This window comes from Bos javanicus, chromosome 11, assembly GCF_032452875.1.
Source record: "Bos javanicus breed banteng chromosome 11, ARS-OSU_banteng_1.0, whole genome shotgun sequence".
In the NCBI taxonomy this organism is placed as follows: Eukaryota; Metazoa; Chordata; class Mammalia; order Artiodactyla; family Bovidae; genus Bos; species Bos javanicus.
In genome coordinates, this window is record NC_083878.1 from 6,649,704 (window position 1) to 6,662,182 (window position 12,479).

The window sequence follows — 12,479 nt, forward strand, 5'->3', positions numbered from 1 at the left end:
AAATGATACAAATGAACTTATTTATAAAACTGAAACAGACTCAGGGACTTAGAGAACCAACTGATGGTTGCCGTGGGGAAGGACAGAGGGGAAGGGATAGAGAGTTTGGGATGGACATGTACACACTGCTCTATTTCAAATGGATAACCAACCAGGACCTACTGTATAGCACAGGGAACCTGCTCAATGTTATATGGCAGCCTGGATGGGAGTGGGGTTTAGGGGAGAATGGATCCATGCGTACGTAAGGCTGAGTCCCTTTGCTGTCCACCTGAAACAATCACAACATTGTTAATCATCCATACCTCAACACAAAATAAAGTTGTTTTTTTTTTAAAAAAGAAAAAAACCACTTAGTGGATACAGTAAGTTTCGGTGTACACCTGCTAAACATATATTGTATGGTGACAGCTGTAGGCATTAACAAAACCGTTTAACAGGCTACTGTGACACAAACTGAGAGTAGAAACCACTAAAAACCAGCATCTTTTTTTTTTTTTCAAAATGATTTAGGATGTAGCTGCCATTTTTGATTTAGCGCAACAGTGGTATTTTTAGTGCATATTCTGTTTGACAGGATGTTTCTTGCACATATTTTCTGCTCTCCCCACTCCCACTGTTCCCTCTGAAACTAATCATTACATGCCTGTGTTTATTCAGCCCCCCCCACCCCACCCCCAGGCCCTGCTTGCACACAACTGCCAGCTTAATCTTCTTTAAACATGGCTCTGTTTATATAACTTCCCAGCTCAGAAAACAGTCAATAACTCTCCAATGTCTAGGAGATAATGTGCAGGTTTCTATTCACAGACACCCCTACTTTTTCACCCATCCCTCACGGGAGTCCCCCATCTGCCCAGGCTGCAGCAAGGCTCTCCTCCCCCAAACTGGATGGAGCTCTGTCTCCAACCGCAGGGCATTTGGCAGGGACCCTGATTCTTTCTGATGGGCTCAGCAGCCTTCTCCCCAAGAAGTCTGGCGGGTGCTCTCTCTACCATGAACTGAATCCAGCATGCCATGCCCACCATCAAAGCAAGAATTCTTCCAATACAGAGACTTCTAAGGCTAAGCCCACCCCCAGCTCAGCTTCCAGGGGTGATGTCATTATCCCCAGATCTTGTGTGATGGAAAACATTGGTCACCCCCTCAGGTAACCTCAAAAATGACCTCCTCACAATGTCTATGTCAGGACTTCCTTGGTGGTCGGGTGGCTAAGACTCCACACTCCCATTGCAGACGGCCCAGGTTGGATCCCTGATCATGGAACTAGATCCCATACGCCACAAATAAGAGTTCACGTGTTGCTCCTAAAGATCCTGCACAGGGCAACAAAGATCAAAGACGCCGCCACTAAGACCCAGTGCAGCCAAATAAATAAAATAAATGTATGTATTTTCTTAAAGGTCTATGTCTTAATTCCTGAAATCTGTGAATGTTACCTTACAGAGGCAAAGAGCCTTTGCAGGTATGATTAAATGAAGGCTCTTAGGACGCGTAGAGATGGTCCTGGGTTATCCCAACGTAATCACATGAGTCTTTATAGGAGGGGAGTTGGGAGGGTCAGAGGCAGAGGAGGTGATGAGATAACGGAAGCAGAGGTCAGAGAGAAAGAGAAATTTTGAAGATGCTCAACTGTTGGCTTTGATGATAGAAGGAAGGGACCATAAACCAAGGAATGGAGACAGCCTCTAGGAGCTGGAAAAGGCGAGGAACCCACTCTCCCCTCGATCCTCCAGCATGACCCAGTCCTGCTGACACCTGAAGACTGACTTGGGCTTCTGACCTCCAGAACTGTAAGACGATAAATAACTCTGTGCTGGTTTAGGCCCCTGAATCTGCAGTCATTTGTTCTGGCATCAACAGGAAATTAATACAGCCTCTTCTGGCTCTCCTAGGTCCAGCCCTAACAATCCTGGCCCGAGTCCATCTCTCTGCGGACCCTTAGCGAGGTCCCAGCAGGCTTAGGCTGAGATTGGTTAAAACCTGCCTGGTCCAATGTGGTAACCACTAGTCTCCTGTGGTGATTTACATGTAGATTTCACTTGTTTAGTCGCCAAGTCATGTCTGACCCTTTTTCGACCTCATGGACTGTAGCTGGTCAGGCTGCTCCAGAGTCCATGAAATTTCCCGGATAAGAATCTGGGAAAATGGGTAGCCATTTCCTTCTGAAGGGGATCTTCTTGACCCAGGGATTGAACCTAGGTCTCCTGCATTGATTGGCAGGCAGATTCTTTACTGCTGAGCCACCAGGGAAGTCCCAAATTTCACTTAATTTAGATAAAACACTTAGTTCTTCTGGTATACTAGCTACATTTTTAAGTGTTTAATAGTCCCATGTGGTTAGTGACCACTGGATGGTGAAAATACAGAAAAATTCCTTCACCAAAGCAAGTTCTACAAGATGGTGCTGGTTATAATGGTACACCATGTGCCACTAGTTTTTATAAGCCCCCCAATTTTTTAACTAATCTAGTTTGACTTTCCCCTCATTGAGCTATAAGGTAAATGGTGGAAGTTTCCTGGGGGACTTTCCAGGCTGGGGAAACAGGGCTGAGAAGTTGGGTAAACCTAGAGTCAGTCATAGGAGAAGGCAATGGCACCCCACTCCAGTACTCTTGCCTGGAAAATCCCATGGACGGAGGAGCCTGGTAGGCTGCAGTCCATGGGGTCGAGAAGAGTCGGACACGACTGAGCGACTTCACTTTCCCTTTTCACTTTCGTGCATTGGAGAAGGAAATGGCAACCCACTCCAGTGTTCTTGCCTGGAGAATCCCAGGGATGGAGGAGTCTGGTGGGCTGCCGTCTATGGGGTCGCGCAGAGTTGGACACGACTGAAGCGACTTAGCAGCAGCAGCAGAGTCCATCATACAGAGTGAAGTCAGTCAGAGGAAAACAAATACTGTGCATTAATGCATATGTGTGGAATCTAGCAAAGTGGTATAGATGAACCTACCTGTGGGGCAGGAGTAGAGACGCAGATGTAGAGAGACCAGTGGACACGGGGTGGGCAGGAGGAGTGGGATGACCGGGGAGGTTGGGGTTGACATGTGTACACAACCATGTGTGAAACAGCTCGCTAGTGGGACCCTGCTGTGTAGCACAGGGAGCTCAGCTCAGTGCTCTGTGATGACTAGAGGGGTGGGATGGTGGGTGGGATGGGAAGGAGGTCCAAGAGGGAGGGCATATATGTACACATCGAGCTGATTCACGTTGTCGTACGGCAGAAACAATTATTTTGATACATCACATTAATTTATGGTTACCCTATGTTCAGGCTTTTATTTGATAAGATTTCATATGAATTACCAATAGAATGACTTAGAAAAATGGGAACGGAGGGACACTTTCTGCACTTGTTTAGTTACTGAGTCGTGTCCAACTCTTTGTGACCCCATGGACTGTAGCCCACTAGGCTCCTCTGTCCATGGCATTTCTCAGGCAAGAGTACTGGAGTGGGTTGCCATCTTCTTCTCCAGGGGATCTTTCTGATCCAGGGATTGAACCCAAGTCTCCTGTAGTGGCAGGCAGATTCTTTACCACTGAGCCACCAGGGAAGCCCCTGTAAAGCAATTACAAAAAAAAAAAAAAAAGGAAGTGGGTGAAGTAAGGGCACCTGGGTGAGCGCGAATCTTGAAACGCTCAGAGCCCCCCCACCCCGTCCCCCCAGGGCATCCCCCAGTGCTGGGTGTGGGCCAGGGGCCTGCCACCTGCCTCCAGGGACCATGTCTGGTTTTCCAAATTGCTTAGTAAGTCTGTCCCTATTGTTAGAGGATAAAAACATTCTTCATTATTTCCTTCTAACAAGCTCAAAAGCTTTTAGTTTAAAACTTTCTGTACCTCATCTGAAATTTGTTTTTGTATATGATATGAGACCGCGACCTTTAAGTTATTTTCCTCTGTGGATAGCAACGGTCTTATCATTCTTTCCCCGCAATTGAAATGCCACTTTGGTTGTGCGATAAATTCTCATGTATAAACAGATGTTTTTCTACTTATCTACCTCTGCGTGACTATCATTCCATTTTACTTGCAATAGCTTTGCAGTTTATTTTGTCATCTAATAGAGCAATTCCCTCTCATTGTCCTTGTTCTTCAATATTTTATTTTTCTTTTCATTTCCTCCTTCTGATGCACTTCAGCATCAATTTGCCAAGTTTCACCTAAATATCCAGTGGGTTTTTTTTTTTTTTTTAGAATTATTTTGGATTTAGGTTCATGAGCTCACTGACATTTAAAAAATATCAAGTCTCTCAATTTAAGAACAAAATTTGCTGTTCACTTATTTAGGTGTCTATTTTTGTACTTCTTGAAGGTTTTATATGTGTCTTCATTGGAAGTCAACGTACAATGCAATAATAAACAATAATAAGGCATTTGTCATTGCTAAAGTGAAAGGCTTTTTCCCCCATGGGTTTTTTAATTGCTTAATATTAGTATATAGGAAACAGCTGATTTTTGTGTATGGCTCTCTTAATTGAACTCTTTTTCTATTTTAACTGTTTTTCTGTTGAGTCTCTGGGATTTTCTAGATCGATTATCATCCCATCTGCAAACCAAGGCAGTTTTCCTCTTTTATCCCTAGAACCTTTATCTCTCACTTCTTTTTCTTGGCTTGATTCATTGGAATATCCAGCATGCAGTTGAATACCAGAGTTAATAGCTAATATTCCTGTATCTTCCTGGGTTTCCCCCCCGCTGCTTTTCTTAATTGGAATATTTCTATTATCTCACCATTAAGTACAATGTTGACTGAAGAAATTTTTTTTTCTTTTTCTGATTTACTCAAAAAGAGGTGCTGAAATTTAACCAGAATATTATTTTGCATTTGAGATGATTATGTGGTTTATTTTCTTCTTTAAATCGTAAATGTTGAATTACAATAACAGATCTCTTAGTATTGAGCTAGCCTTATAGTTCTGGAATAAACCCTATTTGGCCAATCGCATTAGAATTAGCCTTTAAATAAACGGATAAATTTCTTAGGGGTTTGTCCTGTCCAGTTTATGTTAGCCTTGGACCATAATTTGGGAAACTTTCCAACTTTTTCTATCCTCTGGAACCTTTATATGTTCTAAAAGTCTGGGAGAACTTTGCAATGATTGTCTAGGACAAGTTGGTTTTTAAAGATAAAACTTTCTCAACCTTAACTTCTTCTGTAGTAATTGGTCTATTCTGTTTTCCTACTCCCACTCCAGTGTGCATTGCACCATTGTTCCCAGTAGCCAAAATGTGGGAACAACTGGTGTCCATCAGCAAATGAATGCTCTATACAGACAATGGAACATATGGGACATCATTTGCCTGTAAAAATGAATACATTCGTGATACATGCTGCAACCTGGATGAACCCGGAAAAAGTACTAAGTGAGGTAAGCCAGTTACAAAATGATTGTGTGATTCTACTTATAGGAAATGTCGCTGTTTAGCTGCTCAGTCATACCTGACTCTTTTGTGACCCCCGTGGCCTGTAGCCCACGAGGCTCCTCTGTCCATGGGATTCCCCAGGCAAAAAACACTGGAGTGGGTTGCCATTTCCTTCTCCAGGGGATCTTCAACCAGGGATCAAACCCGCGTCTGTTACATTGGCAGGCAGATTTTTTACCACTGAGCCACCAGGGAAGCATGGCAAATTTATAGAGACAGAAAGTAGAGTAGAGGTTACTAGGGGCTGGGAGGTGAGGGAAATGGGAGAGATTGCTCTCGTGTTTCAGAGGAGGCAATGGCACCCCATCTAGTACTCTTGCCTGGAAAATCCCTGGTAGGCTGCAGTCCATGGGGTTACTAAGAGTCGGACACTACTGAGCAACTTCACTTTCCCTTTTCACTTTCATGCATTGGAGAAGGAAATGGTAACCCACTCCAGTGTTCTCGCCTGGAGAATCCCAGGGACGCGGGAGCCTGGTGGGCTGCCGTCTATGGGGTTGCACAGACTCAGACACGACTGAAGCTACTTAGCAGCAGCAGCTCTCATGTTTATAGTTTCCGTTTGAGGTGATGGAAAAGATTTGGAAACACAGAACACAGTGATGGTTGTACAACAGTGTGAATGTAATTAACACACTGGATTGTACACTGCAAATGATTAAAATGACATATTTTACATCATATGTATTTTATCACAATAAAAATTTTAACTCACATAAAGTACTTTGTGTTTAAAAAAAAGTTATTTTTGGTAATTTGCATTTTTCTTAGACTATCTCCTATTTCCTCTAGATAGTGAAATGTATTATGTGAATTTATAGTTTTGTCCATTTACTTAATTTCATTTGTTCATACGCCTTTGGGCTTCTCTGGTGGCTTAGACGGTAAAGAGTCAGCCTGCAATTCAAGAGACCCGGATTCGATCCCTGGATCAGGACGATCTCCTGGAAAAGGGAATGGCAACCCGCTCCAGTATTCTTGCCTAGGAAATCCCGTGGACAGAGGAGCCTGGTGGGCTACAGTCCATAGGGTCACAAAGAGGCAGACACGACGGAGCAACTAATACACACATGTATGTCTTTGCATATTTTGTTATTCAGATTTGCCCAAAGCTTTGCCTAAAACTTACTATTTTTTACCCTTCACCTCCTAGGAAATAGTTTTGAGTTTGGGTTTTTTTTTTTTTTGGTTTGTGTTTGGCTGCGTTGAGCAGCATGCAGAACCCCAGCTCCCCAACCAGGGATAGAACCTGTGCCCCCTGCAATAGAATTACCAGGAAAGTCCTAGCTTTCTGTTTTATTGATGAAAATATACTGTTTTTTTTTCTTTTCTTTTCAATGAACTCCTCCTATTCTGTTTATAAATTTCTTTTTTAGCAGTTATTTCATTGTCTTTTTAGCTTCCTGTCTTGGATACGTAGTCCCTCACTGTTCTTTACTTCAAAATAACACAATTTAGTTAAATTTTCTTTTTATCTTGGGGGTTAGACATTTTTTAAAAATTGCAATCAAATTGATTTCTTTTTTGCTACCTTTTTGCTGTTGCTTATTTTTAATTTTACTGCCTTACTGCCTTATGGCTGGACAATGTATCCTGATTGTATGACTTGAATTTTTTGAACTGCATTGAGGTTTTCTGTATAGGCTGATTCAGAGTGGCTTTTATGAGTGTTTTAAAATCACCTGAAAAGAATATATGTGAATATATAGGTATGCACGTATTTGTAAATATAAAGACATGTGTATGTGTGATTCAGTGGCTGAGCTATGTGCCAAGTCACTTCAGTTATGTCTGACTCTTTGCGACCCCCTGGACTGTAGACTGCCAGGCTCCTCTGTCCACAGGATTCTCCAGGCAAGAATACTAGAGTTGGTAGCCATTCCCTTCTCCAGGGGATCTTCCTGACCCAGGGATTGAACCTGCATCTCCTGTGTCTCCTGTATTGCAGGAGATTCTTTATTGTTCAGCCACCAAGGAAGCCCTGTGATTCAGTAGTTAATTATATTATTTAACATCCCACATCCATTCAGAATTAACTTTTTGTCTGTTTAGTCTTTTCATCTGGAGGGAAGGCATATTAAAATATCCACCTAAGATTTCTGATTGTCATCTTTTTATGTATTTGCATACATGCTAAAGCTATGTTGTTAAGAGGACAATGCTTCATGACAATATGTTTTCTTGGCAGATAGTAGCTTTTACCACTACAAAATATCTTTTGTCTTTCTATCTAGTACATTAGTTATTTTTAAAATTTGGTAATTTTATTTATTATGATAATTTTACAAATTGAATGTTTGTGGCAAACATGTCAAACAAGTCTACTGGTACCATTTTTCAACAGCATTATTTTTAAATTAACGTCCATTCATTATTTTTTTAACACATAATGAATCGTATACTTTGACTACATTACAGTGTTATCCTAACTTTTTAAATGTTAGTCTTAAACTTTATTTTGTCTGATATTAATATTGCCATACTTACTCTCTTTAAATTACTTTTAAATTTCCATAGTTTATTTTATATGGGTGCATGGTTTTAAAAATAATTTTACAAAATTTGTAGCAAAATAAACTTCTTGCCCCAACCCTCCCACTCTGATTTTTCTTTCCCTAGAGGCAACCACTTACTACCCTTTTCATAGTTTCTTCAGATAATTGCTTCCACATTTTTAAGTAATAACCTTCCTGCTGTTATCTCTCGATTTTTCAGTTTTAGATTTTATCCATTTCCTGTTGTGGAACATTATTATTCAGCTCCCTTACATGACTCCATTCCCAAATCCTCCCCAAATTGTTACAATTTTGGGGTTAGGTCAGTATTCAATATTCATTATTATGTTTATGAAAATATGATTCATAGCCAAGTTCTTTAGTATATGATGATTATATATCTTTTTAGGTATAACTTTCTGTTTTCCCTGGAGTTATTACATTTCTCCCTTCGCTTGGTTGTTTAAGTATCACCATTTCATCCCCAATTTTCCACCAGAAATTAAACCTGTGTCCACATTATACAGTCTTCTTTCTGCCCTCTGGTGACACTGGTGGATCTCAAGGCCTGTTGCGCTGCTGGGCTTCTGACTCTGAATCTGGGTGTTCCCTTGATCATCCTCCTGTGTTTTTATTCCCCAAGTGGCACCAGTGGTAAAGAATCCACCTGCCAATGCAGGAGATGCAGGTTCAATCTCTGGGTCAGGAAGATACCCTGGAGAAGGGCATGGCAACCCACTCCAATATTCTTGCCTGGAGAATCCCATGGACAGAGTAAGACATGACAGCGTCTGAGCACAGTCCCACGGGGGACCCTATGCAAGGCTTCTTAGGACAGGGTACAGGAGGGTGAACAGTCTGAAACCATCTTTATCTACTCTTACATGGGATTGAACAACATTTGGGGGGGTCACATGTGGGAACTCTAAGTTGGAAATCATTTTCCTTTGGGATTTGGAAGGCATTGCTAGTTTCTAGTCTTGCTGTTGACTTGTGTTGCCAACCTGACTCCTGCTCCTCTGTGGCCTATTTTGCTTCCTGGGAGCTGTTAGGACCCTCCTGCATCCTGGGTTTGCTCTGAAATTTCACAAGGAGCTGCCTTGGTCTGGATCTCTGTTCATCTACAGTGCTGGGCACTAGTCAGTGCTCTCCTTCTAGAAACTTGTGTTTTCTATTTCTGAGATTTCTCTTGAGTTGATGATTTGATCACTTCTCATTGATTTTCTCTCTGTAACTCCAATTTCTCAGGATAATGATCCCATTAGATAGATGCCCTGATTTTCTCTAATTGCTCATCCATTTACACTCTGTTTCTTATGATCTTCATTTATTACTTTTTGGAAGATGTTCTCAAATTTCCTTTCATTGAATTTGTCATATATACTATGGTTTTTAACTTCCAAGGCAACTTTTGAATATCCCTTTGTTTGCAGTCTACTGGTCTCTTTTTCCGTGGGTACGCGTATCTACGGATTCCACTTCTCTGGAAATACTGCTTTGTTTGGCTTTCTAAACTTCTGCTTTGTTTCTGTCTCCCCCACATATAACTTTTCTCTTTTGTTGAACTTTTGTTTTCTGCTTTTGTGGGGAAGCTTTTCCTCAATTAACTGGTGATCCTTAGATGATCTTTCAAGGTCAAGAGGGAGTCACTTAAAAGCTTTTTGGAGAAATTTCCCTGGTGATCCAGTGGCTAAGACTCCATCTCCCAATGCAGGGGGCCCAGGTTTGATCCCTGGTCAGGGAACTAGATCCCACATCCCACAATTAAGAGTTCACATGTCATGACTAAGACCTGGCACAGTCAAATAAATAAATTAAAAAAATAAATAAAAGCTTATTGGAAACTCTGAGTGGATGCGCTTGTCTCCTAGTGGGTCTACTGTAAGGACATCTGGCTGGGCAGGATAGCTAGAGAACCCCAACCACTAACATCTGAAAGGCTTTTCACGTAGGTGAATCAGGCTCCTGGGAGACAGCATGTCTAACGCCTGGGCGTAGAAGAGCAGACTAGCTGCAAGCTTGGAGCCAAGTGGAGGCGGAAGACTGGGGTTGTACACCTCGACTATGTGATGTCGCCTTTAACACTGTGGTGTGCAGTGTGTTCCTCTCTCCTTCCTCCCCGAAGTCCAGGGTCACTCTGGTTCATTATTTTTCCAGGTATCTGTGGAGGTGGGGAGGATAGTGGAGCTCTAACTACATCATGTGTGGACTTTAATCAATAACCCCATCTTTAGCCTCACATATACCACAATGTTCATACTCAGACTGTTGCTTCCTTATGAGACTTTCTGATGGTTTGTGGCACAAAACTGCCTACTTCTGGGTTCCCCAATTGCCAAATGGGCATAAGCTTTTTTCGTTTTTTTTTCAACCATTTACCAATTAGATGTCTAACCATCTCCTTCTTCTAAGACATCATTGCATCCCTTATGGGTCTGTCCCTATATAAGAACATTCACCTTATGGCATCTTCAGGGGGTTTTCAGATGGAAGTGGAAGCACCTTCAATCCATCATACTTAACTCAGTGCTCCCTGTTAATTTTCATTAGTATTTGCTTGCTCTATCTTTGCTTGTTCCTGTATTTTCAAACTTTAAACCTGTCATTCTGTTTCAGCTGTCTCATATAGTAGCAAGGGCTGATACCTCTTGACACTATCTGCTAGGCACTTACATATACCTGTGTCTTATTTATGACTCATGACAACGCTCTGAAGCAGGTCCTGCATAGTATCCTTATGCTCACGTTACATGTATCTAGTAAGCAGTGGTGTGCCCAAGATGCAAACCCACAGCCCACACCACTGTACTAATCATCATAGTACCAGTAATGGCACCTGGGTTTTTTTTTTTTTTTTTAACACATTAGAGTCTTTGTCCTTTAATAGGGGAATTTCAACCCATTGCGTTTATTGGGCTAAGGTATGTATGAATGTATTCTTACTGTCTGTGGTGTCTTACCATGTCTTTATCATTAGTAGTAAATATTCTCTCTTTTCCGACTGAGGGATGGTTACAGTCCAGTGTGCCTCAGATGCTGAGTTTAGACATGTCTTCGTTTTTAGTCCGCTGAATGTAGGTGGCTTCTCTCTTCTTTCCCCTTTGGCATAAACAGGCATATCTCAGATAAGAATGCTCCTTCATGGCAAGCCCCAGAGTGAGAAAACAAAGGACAAGGCCCACAGCCTGAAGTAGAGCCATAGCCAACCCATGGCCCTCATACAATGTGAGCTGAAAATAAATGTTTACTGTCATACGATATGGAACTTTTTGAATTGTTTGACATGGCAGCTCTTTTAGCTTCCTTTAAAAACTTGTTTTCTCTTGCTGAAGTACACTCTTAAATACTGTCTAAAGGGCTGATGAGATATAAAATTTAATCTTTGAGTGTCTAAAAATGTCTTTATTTTGCCCTTTTACTTGAATGTTAAGTTGACCGGGTATAAAATTTGACATAATTCTCTCCTGGAATTTTGAAATTATTTTTTTCTTTTTCCTCTTTTGTGTCTATTGTTTCAAATGCCAACCTGAGTATCACTTCTTTCTGGATAACCTGTTTTAGTCTTCTGGAAGTTTTAGGAATGTCTCTTTATCTTTGGAGACTTAAAATTTTAAGATGACACTTCTGGACTTTTTTTTCCTTTTTGTCTCGCTCTGCACACAGTGAACTCTTAAATATGAAAATTCATATTTTCCACCAGTTCTGGGAAGTTTTCTTCAATTATTTATCTTTTTTCCCTTCTTTTGTCTCTTACTTTCAAAGTCTTATAGGAAAAAATGTTCAGTTCTCTCTCTTCCATGTCTTGTATTTTCTATCTCCTAATTGAAAATTATTATTATTTTATACTATGACACTATTTTGGGGGAGAATTTCTTGGGTTGATTGTACACTTTCAGTTGAATCCATGCTTCTATTTAGCCCATTTATATTTTTATTTGATGAATTTTATAAGTGTTGGAGCCAGGATTCAAATCCAAGCTGGTGCTATTAGTTACTACATGACTAGTAAATGGTATAATGACCTTTTTTTTTAACCCAAAGAGAGTCTTTTTCCTATAAGAAAGAAATTTTAACCCACCAACATTTATTGAACAATTGATATGTATAAATGTACATTAACAATCTTGATTTAAGAACATGAAAACATTTCTCTGAGTATATCATTTATAAAGATTTTTCCCCCCTTCCTCTAGTGAGGCTGTTTGCTCAGGGTTTGTTTTTTCCAGTGGGATGACTTTGATGTATTTCTTTCCTCACTGTTACTTTTTCACAAGTAAGTATTAGAGTGTTCATCCTTGATTCCCTCTTCACCTGTCATTGAATGTCTTGATTAGGATAGCCTGCCTCCTTCTGATCATGAAGAAGAATTGGAATTTAGGATTCAGTGTGTGTGAGGGGCTGGCTTCCGCATCTTCATCCCTTCTGCATTTTGCTAATTTTCTGAATCGTTAGCCCCATTACCTATGCTGTGGGTCTCTGGTGTAAGATTCCCACATAGGAGAAGTACTTTTATCCTCTGGAAATAAAAACTGAATCAGAACTTTTCATGTATTTCCTCCA

The 12,479-nt window shown here is 41.0% G+C and overlaps 1 long non-coding RNA gene across 7 annotated transcripts in view; it reads left to right on the forward strand.

Annotated features, from left to right (window-relative positions):
* LOC133256749 (uncharacterized) overlaps positions 1 to 9,769 on the forward strand; it is a 34,607-nt gene extending 24,838 nt beyond the window's left edge. For 4 of the 7 annotated variants that reach the window (XR_009739281.1, XR_009739282.1, XR_009739277.1 and 1 more), the window contains 2 exons: positions 5,196 to 5,369; positions 6,306 to 9,769. This is a non-coding gene — a long non-coding RNA (uncharacterized LOC133256749). Of the gene's footprint in view, positions 1 to 1,236; positions 1,386 to 1,651; positions 1,794 to 5,195; positions 5,370 to 6,305 lie in introns of all 7 variants that reach the window. The other 3 variants (XR_009739279.1, XR_009739278.1, XR_009739280.1) reach the window with 2 other exon arrangements.
* The last annotated feature ends 2,710 nt before the right edge of the window (positions 9,770 to 12,479 follow it).